The sequence below is a fragment of the Gouania willdenowi genome, chromosome 16 (assembly GCF_900634775.1).
Source record: "Gouania willdenowi chromosome 16, fGouWil2.1, whole genome shotgun sequence".
NCBI lineage: Eukaryota > Metazoa > Chordata > Actinopteri > Blenniiformes > Gobiesocidae > Gouania > Gouania willdenowi.
In genome coordinates, this window is record NC_041059.1 from 6,801,832 (window position 1) to 6,819,809 (window position 17,978).

The following is a 17,978-nucleotide window of genomic DNA, read 5'->3' on the forward strand; positions in this document are numbered from 1 at the left end:
AAGTCGTAAAAAAGAGCAAAAATGGAATGAAATTGTTCAAAATATATTCTTAGTTTCTTCAAAGCATCTGGTGACGCCCTCCTAGTGTCTCGCGACCCCAAGTTTGAGAACCCGTCATAGCCGACCAAACAAAACAGCATTATTTTCTCAGTTTTAGAGTTAATAAATGTAGCTACACTTAGAGCCTGAGAATAATGGATTCTGTACAACTTTTTGTATTCAGTGTGAAATTCTTGTGCCCTGTGTCTTCTCACCATCGCCTCAGTCTGGAGTGATGAGCCCGGGAATCAGAAACAGGTGTGTGTAAAATGTGGCCATCACTCGTTTATCTCTCCTCTCCTGCTGTTTTGACCTTGTCCGTGACCTCTGTGAGCCGCTCACGGTATAAGCCGTGTTTTGACAAGAGAGGTAACGGTGGGACAAAAAAACAGAGCAAACAGAACAGGAGAAGTGGATCAGAACGCTGTGGACAAAAAACTACAACATTTTCCTGACTGGTTGTCTACTCGATGGAACAACTCTGCCCCAAAGAAGTTAAGTCAGTGTTTTTCAACCTTGGGGTCGGGACCCCACGTGGGGTCGCCTGCAGTTTAAATGGGGCCACCTGAAATTTCTGGTAAAGCAAAATACATTTTTGATTTTTTTTTTTTTTTTTAATTAAAACAGCACACACTTTACTTTCACTTCATCAAATATAAATCTAGTTCACAATAAATACAGTAAAACAATTATTTTACAGTGTAACATGATCAAAAATTATTCTAGGGGAAAATAAACCTAATTATTTACTTAAAGTTAAGAAAATTACGCTGCCATTATCCGTCATTAGCATGAATAAGATGTCATGAAGGCTGAGTGATTAAATAATTATGACACCTTTGGAGCTATGTTGGCATTTTTTGAGTTAGGTGGAGGGATCTTAGGCAAAGGCAAGGCATGGCAAATTTATATGTATAGCGCATTTCATACATAAGGCAAAAGCGCAAGAGAAAACATTCAACAGCTTAAAATCAACACAAAAAAAAACCCTTTAATCAGTAATAACATTTAAAATCATCAACAAACATATTACATCAACAAAAACATGAGGGTTAGGGTTAACGTTAGGGGTTAGGATAACGACAGCCTTCATGATTCCGTATTCATACAAATGACGGATAACGACAGCGTAATGTTTTCTTGTTTCTTCTCTGTTTGAGGATTCTTCAGTGGTAACACCTCTGGGGGGCTTTCAAAAACAAAAATCTAAAAATGTTGTTGTTTCTTTGTATTGACACAAACTTCATCAGCAAAAACCAGTATTGGAACAAAAACATTATGGATTAAACAATAAAGTCATGAAAACTTCCACCAAGTCCAGTTTCTTTTTTTTTTTTAAATTGATTAGAAAAGTAATGATTGAAGGTAAATCAAACGGTAAAATACCAAAATAAGAGGAAGAACAAATGCATAGCATTTAATCAACGTGACAGTCTGATTAAGTTATCTCAAACAATAGGAATCATTGGAGTTAATCCCCTTATTTATCTCAAAGATCCTCCACAATCACAAATTAGGAGCCCAAGTGATAAGATTACAAAGATTATAATCTTTGATCTAAAGTGTTAGATGCTGATGAAATTATCCACACAAAATTAAAAGAAAGCTGTTTGTCTGCAGATATCATCATATTTTCCTTTATTATAACAGAATAGTGAAAGATATGTTAGATCAGTTTTCCCAGTTCACTGTTGGCCCAGACTGGTGAGAATAACAGTAAATCTTCAACTTCAAAAAAAAAAAAAAAAAAAAAAAAAAAAAAAAAAAAAATATATATATATATATATATATATATATATATATATATACATATATAAGCAGTGGTGGCGCCAGGATTCAATATCTTGGTGCGCACACAGATCCTCTCTGAACTACAGTGACACTTGCATTCATGTCAGAGTCGATAAAACCAGACAAATCTCCACTAACACAAGATAAAGTCCAAACACTTGTCACTATATTTCTGTTTTAAAACGGAATGAAGAGGACTACTTGTTTTCCCCACACCTTCGTACAGTGCTGGCAGCGGTGCCAGTGTATATAAGCACTGGGAAAACTCTGAGCCCCTGCTAATATTGTTAAATATTGAGTTTCAATTACACAATTATTCATGTTTTTTTTTTTTTACATTTACACTTTTACTTTCTCCTGCGGGCTGAATTAGATTCTCCAAGCGGCCAGATTTGGCCCCCGGGCCTTAAGCTTGATACATGTGTTTTCCACCAACTACCTGCCCACCCCCACAGTGTGTGTGTGTGTGTGAGAGAGAGAGAGAGAGAGAGAGAGAGAGAGAGAGAGAGAGAGAGAGAGAGAGAGAGAGAGAGAGTAGAATTAGGGGGCGTGTCCTGCGTGCGCTGTCCCACCACTGCTCCGTCAGAGAACCAACAGATCAGTCTCTCATAGCGCAGAGCAGAGCAGAACAGTCTGACTGAGGATTTCTACACCTTCTCCTGGATCTACAGCACTGAACGATCACAGACTGTGAAACCAGGTGAGCACAGAATGGACTATTTATTTTTAACTTAACACACGAGCTTTGACCTGAGGTTTGACTGTGATTTATTATTATTATTATTATTATTATTATTATTATTATTATTATTATTATTATTATTATGAAGTTTCACACTAACATGAATTTACCATCCTTTAAAAATCAGTGACATTCAGCTTTTGCCAACTTGCTCGTTATATTTTAAATGTTTTTTTTGTTTTTTTTACTATAACATCTGCTCAGATTGCTTGGACTCAACAAATGAAATAGTTATAGTTGAAGAGACAATTTGTCAACTAGATTCCTATGACTATAGTAAGTAGCTACATTAAGATATGAATTGGTTAATTGTGCATTATCAACAACAGGACACATGGTTATAACTAGAATATTTATTAGATGATTAGCTCAGTTTATTGTCTTAAGAGTCAGGCTGAAATCTTTATGGTGTGTTTATGACCGATGCCCCATAAGGCAACCTAGTGTGTGTGTGTGTGTGTGTGTGTGTGTGTGTGTGTGTGTGTGTGTGTGTGTGTGTGTGTGTGTGTGTGTGTGTGTGTGTGTGTTTTGCTCCCTACAGTTCAACATTGAACTGAGCAGAAGCTGAAAGTGCTTCAGTTTATCATTGGCTAAATAAACCAGTATTCTCACAGGTTTTTCTTTAAAAAAAAAAAAAAAAAAAAGTCCAGGCCAATTTGTGTTTTTTTTTAGTCATTATGTGTGTTTTTATTCTATGTTTTGTGTTATTGTTGTCTTTTTGTGTATTTTTCTGTCTTTTGGTGCAATTTCGTTGGCATTTTGTGTGTCTTTGAAGTTCTTTTGAATATGTTGTTGTTTTTGTCGTCATGTTTTTGTGTTCGTGTGGTTGTTTAATGTGTCTTTTTGTGCATTTTGCTGTCATTTTCTGGAGTTTTGTGAGCTATATTGGGCTTCATATAACTTCCAACTTCCTGAATTACAATTTTGTTTTGGGGGCCGCACAAAATTAGACTGAGGGCCATATGTGGCCCTCGGGCCGCTAGTTGCCCATGTCTGGTTTAGGGTCTGAGACATGCCTGACCTCTGTGCTCTGATTTAAACCAATTTACTTCATCACAGGTCAGAAGATCAGGAAAAAAATCAGTTCTACTTTCCAAAATGGTGATTAAGGAGGGAAAAACCAAGTTATTTCAATAATCTGTCATTAGGATTAAGAAAATCTGGCGTCAGTTACTGGTCTCTTATGAATAAAACCAATAATAAATCCTATTTCAGAGTGGGATCATGGCCTACAGTGTAAGGTCAATTAAAGGTTTGATTTTAAGTCTGAGTTTGCATGTTCTCCATGTGTATACATGGTTATCTCTATGATACAGTCTTGGGATTTTTAAGTTACTCATAAATGTGAATGTGTCTGTTTGTCAGCATGTTACCCTGACCATAGTATGTTTGCTAAAGCCTGTGGTGGCACATTTTAGCTACATTTACTATGACTCAAGATAATGAAATACCCTGACTCGCTCTTAATGTTAATCTTAAAAAATCGATTTGGGAATATGCAGCGATATTTTATCGTAAGGATCCAAAATATGTCCAAATAGATTTTTTTATCTTATGTTTTTTTTTTTTTTTTTTAATGAAAAAAAACATTTAATTGTGCTAACATATGCATAGCACGTAAACACATGATCACTGGGTGTCAGTGAACCACATCAGACCTTGTAAATGTACAAAATGACAGAAAAATACACAAAACAAAAGCAAATATGCATTAAAAAAATACAAAGAATTCCAACATTGCAGAAAAATACAGTAAAAGACAAGAAAAACACAGAAAATACTCCAAAAACACACAAAACTACTCTAAAATTGAACAAACTGACAACTGTAGTACACAAAATTACTCCAAATAACTCAAAATGACAACAAAAGTATGCAAAAAATGACCCATTAAACCCACAGTACTAATAAACAAGCAAAACCACAACAGAAATACACAAAAATTACAGCAAAAACACAAAATGACCACATAAATACACAATATGACAAACAAGTTTTATAAGAAAAATACACAAAAGGAAAACAGAAATGCACAAAATTTAATCATAACAAGCAGGAGAACAAATATAGTCAGAATGACAGGAAAACACATAAAATAACTATAAAAACTCTTTGTTCTTTCTTGTGTTAATGCTCAGATTGGTCATTATTCTAAATGCTGACATGAATGTTGATAATGTGGCAATTTTGATCAAACAAACACATTTTTGTGGATAGAAGTTGTTCATCTCTGATTTACTCATTCTCACAATTAAAGAAAAATGAAATACATTGTATTTCACACCATATTTGTACTTAAAAAGGTAACATTTGTAATGACTGATATTGCAATATATCGCAATGTATATCGTTCTGTTTAGTATTGGGATATATCGTATTGTGACATGCATATTGTGATTCGTATCCTATCGTGCTGTTGCTTCACGTTGATTATTTCTGATGCTTGATGTATCATTTCCATGAGGAATTTCCATGTTTTTGGCAAAGGTTTTAACATGAATATGAATAGCTAAAATAATTTAAAATAAAATAAAAGTTTAAAAGGAGGAAAATGCAAACCCGTTACTGTCCATTCACTACTACGTTCATTTCTGACCTCCTTTTTCTCCTTTAAGGAGACAATCTCGTGCCCTCGGGGTCATCTCCACCTCGACCCAGCCTTATTACAGGCTCCGCCCCACTGCTCGTAGACTCACGCATCCTGAGAGGGTTTGATCAGCGTGGGTTCATGTGCATAAACAACATTAGCAGTCAGACTAAACAGAGCGCACGTGTCTCGTAAACACATTCGTCCTGAGATTCATAGGTGAGCTCTTTTTTGGAGGTTTAGCAGCAGAAGTCGTGGGCTCGATTCATGTGTTTTGATGCAGGGTTAAAGTTTGGTTCCAGTGTCTCAACTACATGAATTCTTTGAGTTAAAAATTAAGAGAAAAGTTGAATTAATGAAGGTAAAGTTTGCTTTCTAAAACAGCTGAGTCATACCAGGGTCATTCAGCACATTTTCAGGACACTCCACACACTTTGGTCTCAAAAAATTATAAAAACGTTACCAATTATTTTGTGATTATTCGATGTGCACACTGTAAACTTTTAGCTTGATCAGTTTGACACTTTTTGAGATATGGCCAATTTAGTGAGGGGGGGGGGGGGGGGGGGGGGGTATGTGTTGATTTCCTCACGTCACTATTTTTCTTCCATTTTCAGCTTCTAATATCTCAGGAACTGCATCACATTGGAAATTGAAATTTGGTATATTAACACAGCTCCACCTACTCTCTCAGAATATATAAAAATATCTGCTATACATCCTGTTTGGTGGACATGCCAGCTTCTTAAAATTGGAAAAAAGTTTGTTGGGGTTTGGGACGGGAACATGTTTGGGCCTTTAGTAAAAAACTTCCTGTAATTTGATCAGCTTTGAGCTATGAACATAGACTGTTCACATCACTAATGATTAGTCACATATATGCATTGGTTCTTTGGTGACATGCTTTTTTTTCATTGGCCTATAGCTGCATGTGGGAATGTAAGAAAAAATTTGGTCTGTTTTAATTTATAGTATAAACGTTACTCTTTCTTGGGATATAAAACAATGATTGTTTTTTTTCATTTTGGACTTCAACTTTGGGTTATTTCACCACTTGTGAAGATTGAAAATCCTTAACTCAAGGCCATTGTAGCTTGTAATCATTTGTTGTTTATCAGTTTTTTTGTTCTTTTCCCTCGTAACATAAAACATATAAAAACCATTGCATCAAACAAACATTTATTTTTGAAAACGCAAGATTTATTATTGACAGATTTCTCACATTCTTTCTTTTTTTGGGGGAGTGTTTTTCCTTCAGAAACATTTACCAGTCATCATTAATTCAATTCAAAACAGCTTTATTGGCATGAGAAACAAGTGTGACATAGATTGATGTACATACAAAAATAATAAATATTGTGCAAAAGAATAACATGAAATAAAGATAAGGTTTTACTATACCTTTGTAGAACAATTGAGTTGTAAGTGGTATAAAAGGGGAAATGGTTATATACAGAGTTTTACATATATCCATATACACACATATGCGTCCGGTTATAATCAGAATTTTTTTAGACCAAAGTGCGTGGGCTATTTGTTGAGATGACATGGAATAACCCAACTAATCCTTCTGTTAGTAGTTGAACTTCTTAATGAATCCTTTAAATCCAGGTTTTGCGTTCCTCTCTGAGTGAGTCATGAGTGATAAACACACCTCCCGTTGACATCATTTCCTTATTGCCGTCACATGTCGAACCAAAGGATGTTCACATCTTTTTTAAGTCAAGTGTATACTTGTAAAAATACCGCTTGGTGCCAAATTGTCCTTTTTTCTCTTAAGTTTCATGCAGCTACGTGCTAATTTCCTCTCAGGTTTACAGCTGTGTCTGTATTTGATGCTGATCCCAGTGGGAGAGACGAATACGGCCCCAGGGCCTCGCTGCAGCCTCGTCTGGAGCGATGGCAGCAGCTCTGACATCATTAACATGACTAAATAAAATGTAACGCAAAGCTTTGGCTGTCTGCGTGGCTCACGGCATCAGCGCAAATATTTACCTTAACAATGTTACTGATGCAGGACTCAACAAAGCTTGTTTTCAAGACTTTTGGTAAATAAATACTGTTAGAATGGAGTTCAGACATTTTGTGCACCCCCTGAAGTAAATATGAGTTAAAAACACATACAAAATTATAGAACTATAGACTAGACAACAAAACATACACAAAATGATTCCAAAAACACACAACGGCAAAAAAAAAAAAAAAAAAAAAAACACTTAATGAGAGTAAAATTATAAAATTACAAAACGACAGCATAAACACAGAAAACGAAAACACAAAAAATTCTCCAAAATCACAAAATGACATCAAAAATACAGAAATTGGCCCATAAAGCACAAAACAACAAAAAACAAACAAAATAAAAGGAAAATATGCTAAATGGCAGTAAAAACACACGAAACAAAAACGCAAAATGAGAAAATAAAATTGCACAAAATGACCACAAAAAACTAAATATTACACCAAAAACACATGATTTGACAACATTAACTTATTGTTCTTCCCTGTAATAATGCTCAGATTGGTCATGACTCGTTACTCTAAATGTTGGCAAGAATGTTCACTGTTTTCAAGCCCCAAATGTAGAACTTCTCAGCATTTTATCCAGTCGTTATCTAGTGTCCAGCCATGTGTCTTCTTTGTTGTATTACGTAAGACATTTCTGATTGTCAGTCAAAACATTAGCTGTCGCACGTCAAGAGATAAGACATCCACACATTTTTATTTGAGCAGGAATTCAAAAGTTTATATCTAACATTAGTCTTTAATTAGAAGAATTTGTACGTTTAGATTTCAAGATGACATTTAATTCAGCATTACGTTAGTTCAGGCAGGCACGGAAGTCAAGCTAGCCAGACCCATCAGCTGTCAGTATCTATCCTTTAATTCAGTTAATCATCCAATTTGTCCACATTCCATGCTTCCCATTGGTTAGAGTTAGTCAGCGCTGTATTTAAACCACTGCAACAAGCCGACTTCCCCCTGCTTTGCCCACAAACGCCTCGCATCCCACCCCCACCCCAGCTCCTCCTCTTTTGTCTCATTAAACAGCGTCTCCTGTATTGCCACCTAAACGTCTGTGCTCCTGTATCAGGGGGTCATGCTGACCGCTCTCTCTGCTTATGCCTCTCCATGTAGCTCATGGAAGAGCGACGGGCTTTCCACGCAGCTGCTGGAATGGCAGAGAGGTCCCAGAACAGATCATTGATTGATGTATTATTTATCACCGAGGGTTCTAATGTGTCTGCTTATTTGATTTATTTCGTATGTATATGAGTTGTTTAATGTGTATTAAGTTTAGTATTTAAAAGTGAGATCAGACTTTTTATTTGTAAATTCATAATATGTGCCTGTGGTTGTTTATGTCTGACTGTCTCGTTGCTTACGTAAAGCTTGTGTTTTTGTTAGATTTAGATTTAGTTGAAATCAGATGTTTTGAAACTCTTTGGATATTTAATTATAGTCTGTCTTAAAGAAATGACGGTTGAATAATATTTCATATCAACATTATCCTTCATCTTTCACATTGTTGTTCAGCCTGAGTAAGTGTTTGATTGATTAGAGCAAGGTCAGTACAGAGTAAACACAGCACAGGCCATAAGATGTTATTAGTTCTGCTCATGTAACGGTTATCACACGTAATCGTTCAAGCCTGCATTTTTACTTTCCTGCCTCAGCCAATCAAAGCTTACGCTGCTTTACTAGAACATTTGTTTGGTTTAATCCTCGTTTTTGTTGCACGTAAAGACCCCCGAGTCATGGCGGGAAGCTTGAGTGTGTAATTAGAGGGTGGAAAAGTACGTACATGACATCACCTCACACCCTGTGCGTATGAGTGTGTATGTGTGTATGTGTATGTGTGTGTGTTGTTAGACAGCAGCTGGTTTCAGACAAAACTTCAAACGATCACACACACACACACACACTATCAGGCTTATAATTTAGCTTTATAGCTGCTCGTCTCCTGGTTTGGGTCTTATTGTGACAAAAGTCTGTGGGAATTCTCTTTGGATGATATTTTAGATCAGCGATTCTCAACTGGTGGGTCAGGACCCAAATGTGGGTCACGGACCTGTAGGCTACTGGGTGGGTCGTCACAGCTGGTCAAATATAAATAAATAATGAATGTCTCTCATGTTGGACTTGTCTTTTATTTTGAAAGTCACTTTTCTTTTGACAGGCATGCTGTGTAATGCATGTTGCACAGGAAAATATATAGATTTATTTATGTTTTCAAGTTTTGAAAATCTAAATTTGGTTGGTTCTGATTTAATGACCTTGGCAAAATGTGGGTCCCAGGGTGACCACCAGTTGAGAACCCCTCTTCTAGATCACATGTGCCAAACTCAATACCTGGGGGCCAAATCCGGCCCCTTCAGAGCATCCGATTCGGCCCGCAGGAGAAAGTGAAAATAATAGAGAAAACATGAATCATTGTGTAAATTACGAAATAATTCAGTTGTAAATTGTTGTTGTGAAAGAACTCAACATTTTTTTCTGAAATCCATGCAATTTTCCTCAAATTATTCCACAAAATTACATAAAAATTGGTCTAAAATTCACAAATCAACAGACATTTAAGTATGTGTCATTTATTGCTTTAATGAACTGAATAAATAAATAAAATAAAATATTGTTGATGCTGTATTTGGCCCTTGAACTAAAATGAGTTTGACACCCCTGTTCTAGATAAAAAGTAAAACTGTAGAAAGAAACTATGAAGTTCTGCTGCACTCCGCCACAAAAGCCATTATTCATCCAGACACCCTGTGATCAGGTGAAACCTACCATCTGTGGGCCAAAGCCACTATTTCTCCTGTTGTGTAAACACCAACGTGTGAAAGCACTGACACCAAAGCAACAACTGGTCGACTAAAATCACTTTTTTACAAATAGAAGCTTCGACGGCATTGCTTAGCACAGGGGCGTTAAACCCACTTTACTTCAGCATTAATGTTCCCTAGTATGCACTTCCACGTATGAAATAAATGTAAAGTTTAAGGAATCGATAACATCCAGCAACAAGTGATAGATAACAGTCTCAGTGGAATCTTCGCTTCAATTTCATTGATTTTCTAACTAATGTTGTATTTCATTTGAGGACATTTTGTGGAATATTTTTTATTTTTTTTAAAGTGCTGCCATCATGTGATATGAACATGTGAAAACTGTGAGCGCTGCAAATACTGTGGAGTTTTATTGAATTTGTGTAGAGTAAGCAGGGTTTCTCAACCTTGGGGTCATGAGACACTGGGAGGGGTGACATTTTTTTTTTTTTAACAATTTAAGCCTATTTTGCTTATGTTTAGCCTTTTTCTACAACTACACCAAACTTGTCATATTTTAATCTATTTTCATTATTTTTTTATGCCATATTTTTGCTACATTACTCTCATTCCTACCACTTCTACATCAAATTTCAATGCCTTTTCTGCAAATTGTTTCCACTCTCAAGACATTTTCAGCACTTATAAACCTTTTACACCACTTTTCCCACCTAATGTCACATATGGTGACTCATTATTGTCACTTTTAAACTCTTTTCACCATATTTAATGTTTTTTTTTTTTTTGGGCCAATTTAACCACATTCACAATTTGTAATGCCCATTATTTGCCATTTTAAACTAATTGTTCCAATATTGACACTTTGAAACCCTTTTACCACAATTTATGTGGTTTTTAAAATTGCATTTCACCACCTTCTTCACTATTTTTGGTCACTTTTAACCCATTTTATTTCTGATTAAAACAAGGATTCACATCTTTAAGATGATTATTTACTATGGCACAAAAAAACTTCCTGGATAAAGTGTATATTATTCCGATAAATAAATAAATGTGGTTATCACAGATTCATAGAACAATGGACCATCATTTTGCTGACTTTATGGATGGACCCCAAAAATCTCTCCTCTTTATTCCCCCTTATACATGGTTCTATCTCCAGATGACTGTTCTTCACTGTTCATGTCTGTGTTCAACCACCTTCAGGTACAGTGGGGGTCCCCGGTCTCTGGCACCTTTATTTTGGGGGTCGTGGGCAACAAACTGAAACATTATCTTCATAATTAGCCTTCTGTCATTCGCACAGACTTGATGCCAGTGTCTGTGGTTACAACACTGTAATCTCCATGGGCTCATAACTCAATTTATTATTTATCATAAGCAGCCAACTCATGAAACCTAACCTGACAGACCTCTGTCCCCCTGATAGTTCCCAGTGTGTGTGTGTGTGTGTGTGTGCATGTGTGTGTGTGTCAGTCTCTGTTCTCACATCCTGGTAATTGTTCACAGTCGGACCGAGCCCCCGCCACATCCCATCACACTCAAACTGTGCCACGCCGCGTCCGCTCAACCGTGAGACGTACGACACAGGCCTGGACATTCACTTCATCAACAGACAGCAGCTAGAGACACACGTGTTCCAGATGTTTTTTAGTATTTTTTTTGTTGTTGATTCTGACAGAGACCAGGGAATGGAGGAGGAGGGATGAAGGTGAGGGTCTCTGTCTGTGGCACTCTGGGGTGGGGGGTGCTAGCCTGCTCTGGTGAACGGTGATGAGAGAAGACAGCTGGATGGTTCAGTGGAGGTTAAGAGCTAAGCATGGATGGCAGCGAGGAAAAAACAAAGCTCAGTTTAGCTTCACTGTTGTAGAAAATATGTTGGATTTCTCACACCAAACATTAGGAACATTTATTCAGACAACTTTTTTCTTTAGAAAATTTACTTTGATCTCCTGACATGCTTTGACTGCCAACTGTCAGTCTTCCTCAGAGGCGTCTGCTGATAAGCCAACTTATAAACCCTTTCCACCACTTTTCCCACCTAATGTCACATATGTTGACCCAATAATGTCACGTTTAACCTCTTTTCACCAAATTTCATGCTTCATTGCTTTTTCTAGCCATATTTTTTCTCCTTTTAATGCATTTTTTTGCTACATTATTCCCATTTCTGCCACTTCTCTATCAAATTTCAAATCCTTTTCCGCACATTTTTTTCCACTTTCAAGACATTTACGGCATTTTCCACCACTTTTACCACCTAATATCACTTATCACTTTTCACCTCTTTTCAACAAATTTCATGCTTATTTTTGCCAATTTAACCACATTCACAATTTGTTATGGCCATTATTTGTCATTAATTGTTTTTTTGTCCACTTTGAATTTTTTTTACCACTTTTTTTGCTTGTTTTTGGCCACTCTAATTTGCAACTTTTAACCAATTTTTGTGGTTTTTAAAATTCCATTTTACCGCCATTTTCCACCATTGTTGGTCCCTTTTAACCATTTTATTTCCTGGATAACAGTGGGCAATATTCAGATAAATAAATAGCGGTAAATGTGGTTCTCACAGAGTCATATAAAAATGGATGGGCCCCAAAGATGAGGTTAAGAGCTAAGCATGGATGGCAGTGAGGAAAAACAAAACTCAGTTTAGTTTCACTGTTACAGAAAATATGTTAGATTTCATCCTCAGAAGTCTTTCTCACACCAAACAGTATAGGAAACATAATATGTGAAGGTTTCATTTATACAGACAACTTTTTTCAGGAAATTGACTTTGACTTTGATCTCCTGACATGCTTTGACTGCCAACTAGCCCTAACCCTAGCCACTGTGGCCCTCGGTCTAGTTTTGTGCGGCCCCCAAAACAAATATAAAGCTCAACATAATACACAAAATAACTCCTAAAACACACAAATTGAAACAACACAAGAAAAAAAAAATACACAAAGTGACTCATAAAACACAAAATGACAACAAAGACAGACACAAAAACCGCTTAAACAAATTGACTCCAAACACACAAAAAAACAACACATTACAGAGGAGCTACAAAGACACACAAAATGTCAACAAAATCGCACAAAATAACAGGAAAATACAGAAAACAACAACAAAAAATACAGAAAGTGACCCCCAAAACACACAAATCGACGACACAAATGCAGAAAATGACAGAAAAATACACAGAATTACAACAAGAACACTTCAAAAACATGTAAAATGACTAAAAACTGACAAAACTAAAAACCAGATTGCTCAGATTGGTCATTTTTCCAAATGTTGACATAAATGTTGATAATGTGGCCCTTGGATCAGATATAATCTCATTTTTGTGGCCCCCGCTGTGATAAAGTTGTCCATCCCTGCCTTAGAGGCATCAGTAGATTCCTTTGAGGAAGACTGACAAAACATGTCAGGAGATCAAAGTAAATTTCGAAGTTAATTCCTTGAAAAAAGTTGTCTGAAAAAATGAAACCATAACATATTATTACAAAAAAGAAGACAAAATGAACTTGCGAAAATTATTAAATACTAGGACCATCTCACCGTTTTTTTCCCTGAGGATTTTTAAATAATAGCAAGTGTGTGTTGCTCAGAGCGGACGCAGGAGTGAGTGTGTCTGGTTTCTTGTGTGTTAGCCTTGAGGGACATCGACTCACTCTCAGCCCTGCACCTCCTGCTCACCCTTTACATGCAAACCTGGATGAAAACAGCACTCAGGAAGAGAGGAAGAGGATGAAAGGCTGAGGAAGAGCACACACATCCTGTAGCAGACATGTGCTAAAAGCTCTTCCTCTTTCACTACACGACTCCAATGGAAGTTTGTTGGTTTAGTTTGAGCTGGTAGAGTCCAGATGTGAAGGTCCAGTGCATCGTCGATCCATTGTTCTCTCTTCTTCTGTTCAGTTTGGCCAGAATCTCAGCAGCTTCTTACTAAGCAATAGACCCTTTGATTGTTTGTAAACATTGTGACGAATTTTGTTGGGCGGGGCTTGGCCTGGAGGGAAACCACGTAGTTTCTATGTCATATCTACGTATAATAAGATTTGTAATAAGGCAAACCGCACAATAGTGACAATATGCGCCAGCTTATATATTTTTATACTGCATTTTATTTTAATTAAATGTATATTTGAGAAAGTGAAAGTATAGAAATATAATTGCGTGAGGTGTTTAAATTTGAAAAAAGAGATTATTTAAGCTTTTTGAGCTTTCTTCCTCTTCCTGTACTGTATACATATTTCTGTGATATTATGTTTTATCTTCTTAATTGTGCAAAATAGATCAATACAATTGAAAAAATTATGAATGAAAAATATAATTTCAATGAGTATTTTTTTTATTTTATTACTAGACATTTCAGGCGACCCTATTTTAATTTATTACGACTCCAAGGTTGAAAAATCCTGCTGCAGTTAAAAAAATAAATGTTTTTTTAATTATTAAAAAATCTAATTTTATGGCGTAAATTTAAATTTTTATTATTACTCGACAGTTTAGGCGACCTCATTTTATTTCCCGGCGACCCCACATGGGGTCACGACTCAAAGGTTGAAAAATCCTGCCCTAAGGACAATGATTGACAATTGAAAAATAAATCTTTTTTTTTTCCATTTAAAAATACAATATTAATAAGTTCTTTTTTTACATTTTATTTTTAGTAGACATTTCAGGCCACCACACATGGGGTCATGACCCCATGATTGAAAAACCCCTGTTATAGATGATCAGGAGCTGTACTCTGTAAACTTGGTGAGGGCGTCGCCCTGCTGTGCAAATAGAAAATCAATGCTGACACATTGAAAGCCGCGCAGAGGCCACAGGAGTCTGGGCTGAATGGAGTTGGGAGCTGCTGTCACAGATGACCCAGTGTTTGGGGACACGGCACAGCTGGAGGGGCTTTGAGCTCAAAACAACCCCAAACACCCCAGTCAGTGTGGGACTCCAATGTTAATGCAAGTTTAGGATATTTCTGTTAAAAGCAAGTGTTGTTTTTCCTAATATTTAAGGTTACTTTACCTGTGTCTGTGTTGAAAAGGCATCATTTCACAAAAAATGATCTTGCTTTTTCACTTCCGATACAATATGATATTGCAGCCTTGAGTATTGGCCGATGTGATATCAGCACAAATCACACATACTTTTATAACTTATTTTATAGTGTGGAATATTAGAAAAGATTTGATCAAGTGATGTCACTCAAATAGAGAACAATAGTCAGCAACAGTAGGGATGAGGTAAAACTGACCCATTTATTATTAACCAATTGGTTACATTCATTTTAACCTTCAACATTATATCTACATTATTCTACAATTGAATAAATATAATATGTATCAGAGAATTTAGAAGCAGTCCGATAAAATACAATATTCGTTTTCTGGCTGATATCGGACATCAATATCGGATCAGGACACCCCTACTAATAACAGAATCTTGCATTTAGCACTTTGTTATTGCCGCTTAAATTTAACGCACAAAAGAAGCAGCAAACCTTGGCAGGAGGTGGACAAAAATTAAATATATATAAAAATCTTCTGTGGATTTAAAACATTTATTTTAAGCATCGGGAGATTTGCCTGCAATTAACAAACGTCTGAGTCTCAGAAAGTGTTGCCAGGTTGGTGGTTGATTTCTGTGCAAGTTTAAAAACCAAACTGTATGTAATTGTTATAAAAGGTTTGTGAAGGCAAAGGAGATGATTATTTTTGTTTAGACACTTAAATTACCAGTGATTTTATAGAAATTTCAAGACTTTTAAACCTTTTGTTGCAGGAAATGTGAATCTTATCTGGCAACCTTTGGAGCAGGGTGCTACTACTACTTCATCATTGTTTGAAAGTGTTTTCATGGATTTTGACAAAATTCTAACCAAAGATAGACTTTACACCATGGAAAATTTCATTACATTTTGGAAGGGATCCAGGTAAATATGGGTCATTGACGTGACGCCTAAAATTTACGTCTAAGAAAGGTTTAAATGCATGAAATTTTACCAAATATGTAGTAAATTAGTATATATGCGCTCACCTTAATTTTTTTTTTACTTACTAAATTACTTTTATAATTTATTCTTTTATTCAAAGTGTCAAAATATAATTTGGTGTGATTGTCTGGCCATGACTACTGTTTTGAAAAAAGATTTAAAATGACTCTAAACCTATTCCAATTCATTCCCTGCCCTATTTTAGTTATTTTATAGTCCTGTGCAATATTTCAAAGTATTTCTATATTTATTTCCATCATAATATTCATGCAAACCTTGCCCGATTATGCCAATTATATGAAATATCATGCGGTGACAACCATATACGTCAATAACCCATATGTTAGATTCTGGATCATTGTGAAAAATGGAAAAATCCCTCTCTCTCATCATTGCTGAAATTTGAAAAACTCATACAGTATCTGGGTTCGTAATTGACTGATCTTTATTAAGTTTGACTCCATTATCTTGGGTTGGTTCCTCAGTCACTTACCAAGTTTAAGATCTGATACGGAGTTCGCAATTCATCAAAAATGATAAAATTATCCAAAATAATGGCCGCGCCTATATCTTTGGACCTATTGTATCGTTAATAATGGGGATAGAAATGTCAAGGTGAGCAACCTTTATACCACTGTGGGGCCACAAAAATGTGATATTCTGATGTGAGGGCCACATCATCTACATTCATGTCAACATTTAGGATAAAGACCATTCTGAACATTAATACAGGGAAGAAAAATGAGTTTTTAGTGTAATTTTTTGTTTTGTTTAGTTTTTTTGTGGTCATTTTGTGTATATTTTTATCTCATTGTGCGCTTTCTGACGTTGTCCTGTGTGTTTTTACCATCGCTTTGTCTGTTTTCAAAGGCATTTTGCGTATTTTCCTCTCATTTCATTTTTTGTGTGTGTTATAAGTCAATGTGTGTATTTTTGTTGTCATTTTGTAATTTCGGAGACATTTTTTTGTGTATTCCCTTTTAGTGTTTTTGTTGTTGTTTTGTACATTTTTCTCAAATTTGATGTTGCTGTTTTTAGTTTTGTATATTTTTGGAGTCCTTTTTGTGTATTTTTGGAGTCCTTTTTGCGTATTCATGTCGTCTACTGTATATTTCTGTTATTGTGTATGTCTTTTTTAAGTCATTTTGTGCATTTACTTTAGGGGCCACTCAAAATTAGAGCAAGGGCTGCCTGTTGCCTACTGTATCGCTGCTTTAAAGTGTCAACTATTATGGTACCACTGATACAGATGACTGACAATATCTGTCAAAGAGGAGATTTGGCACCTGGTGAAGGTTTGTGCTCCTTCAGTTTAGTTTATTTCTGTCGTCTCCTAAAGGAGTCACACAGGTGTGGGGTTTACCACTCACTCAGTCCACAGTCTTACCATTACGTCACTGTTGCAAAGTCAAACTGACGCTTCATTGAGGCGTCTTTTATCGTTTCTGTTTTGAGATAAAACATGTGGCAGTTAGCCAGACGGAGCAGTGTCTGTGAACGTTCACGCCAGCTGAGGAACTTAATGAGGGTTCACGGTGCCAGAGGAGAGCGGAGCTCCACGTTTTAGGCCCTGACAGGTTTAGGGATGTGCCCAGATTGATGCCCAAGCACTGTACTGTCTAAACAGCCCAGGGACAGGCTCCTCTTTCAGGGGGATGGTAGTGTGTGTGTGTATTCTCAGCCCCAGTAGGTCACTGTGGTTTGTGTTACTGGTCCCATAACGGGGCTGGCATGTGGTGGCCATAATTTACTGAATAATGCTGTCCAGAGCTGCAAAGTCTGCTTGATATAACCCAGATAAATCCTCCAAAAACATGGGCTCAAATGCACAAACTGGTGTGAAAACTGTCACATTTTCAGTCAGGGTGATCTAAAGTTGTGGTTTTAATTCAAATTAATTTAAAATCAAATGTTCTTGTTTGATACACAGTCAAAACGCTCGACAAATTGCTATTGCTCACCTTTTAAGCATTGATTTCATTTGCTAATCTTTTGCAAAAAAAAAAAAAAGAATAGAAGAAGAAGTGCTAAAGACTC

At 36.3% G+C, this 17,978-nt stretch overlaps 1 protein-coding gene across 1 annotated transcript in view; it reads left to right on the top strand.

Moving 5' to 3' along the window:
* The first annotated feature begins 2,417 nt into the window (after positions 1-2,417).
* fam110d (family with sequence similarity 110 member D) overlaps positions 2,418-17,978 on the top strand; it is a 28,169-nt gene continuing 12,608 nt past the window's right edge. Inside the window, exon 1 of the mRNA XM_028469870.1 lies at positions 2,418-2,530. The gene's annotated coding sequence lies outside the window, so the exon portion shown is untranslated. The remainder of the gene's footprint in view (positions 2,531-17,978) is intronic.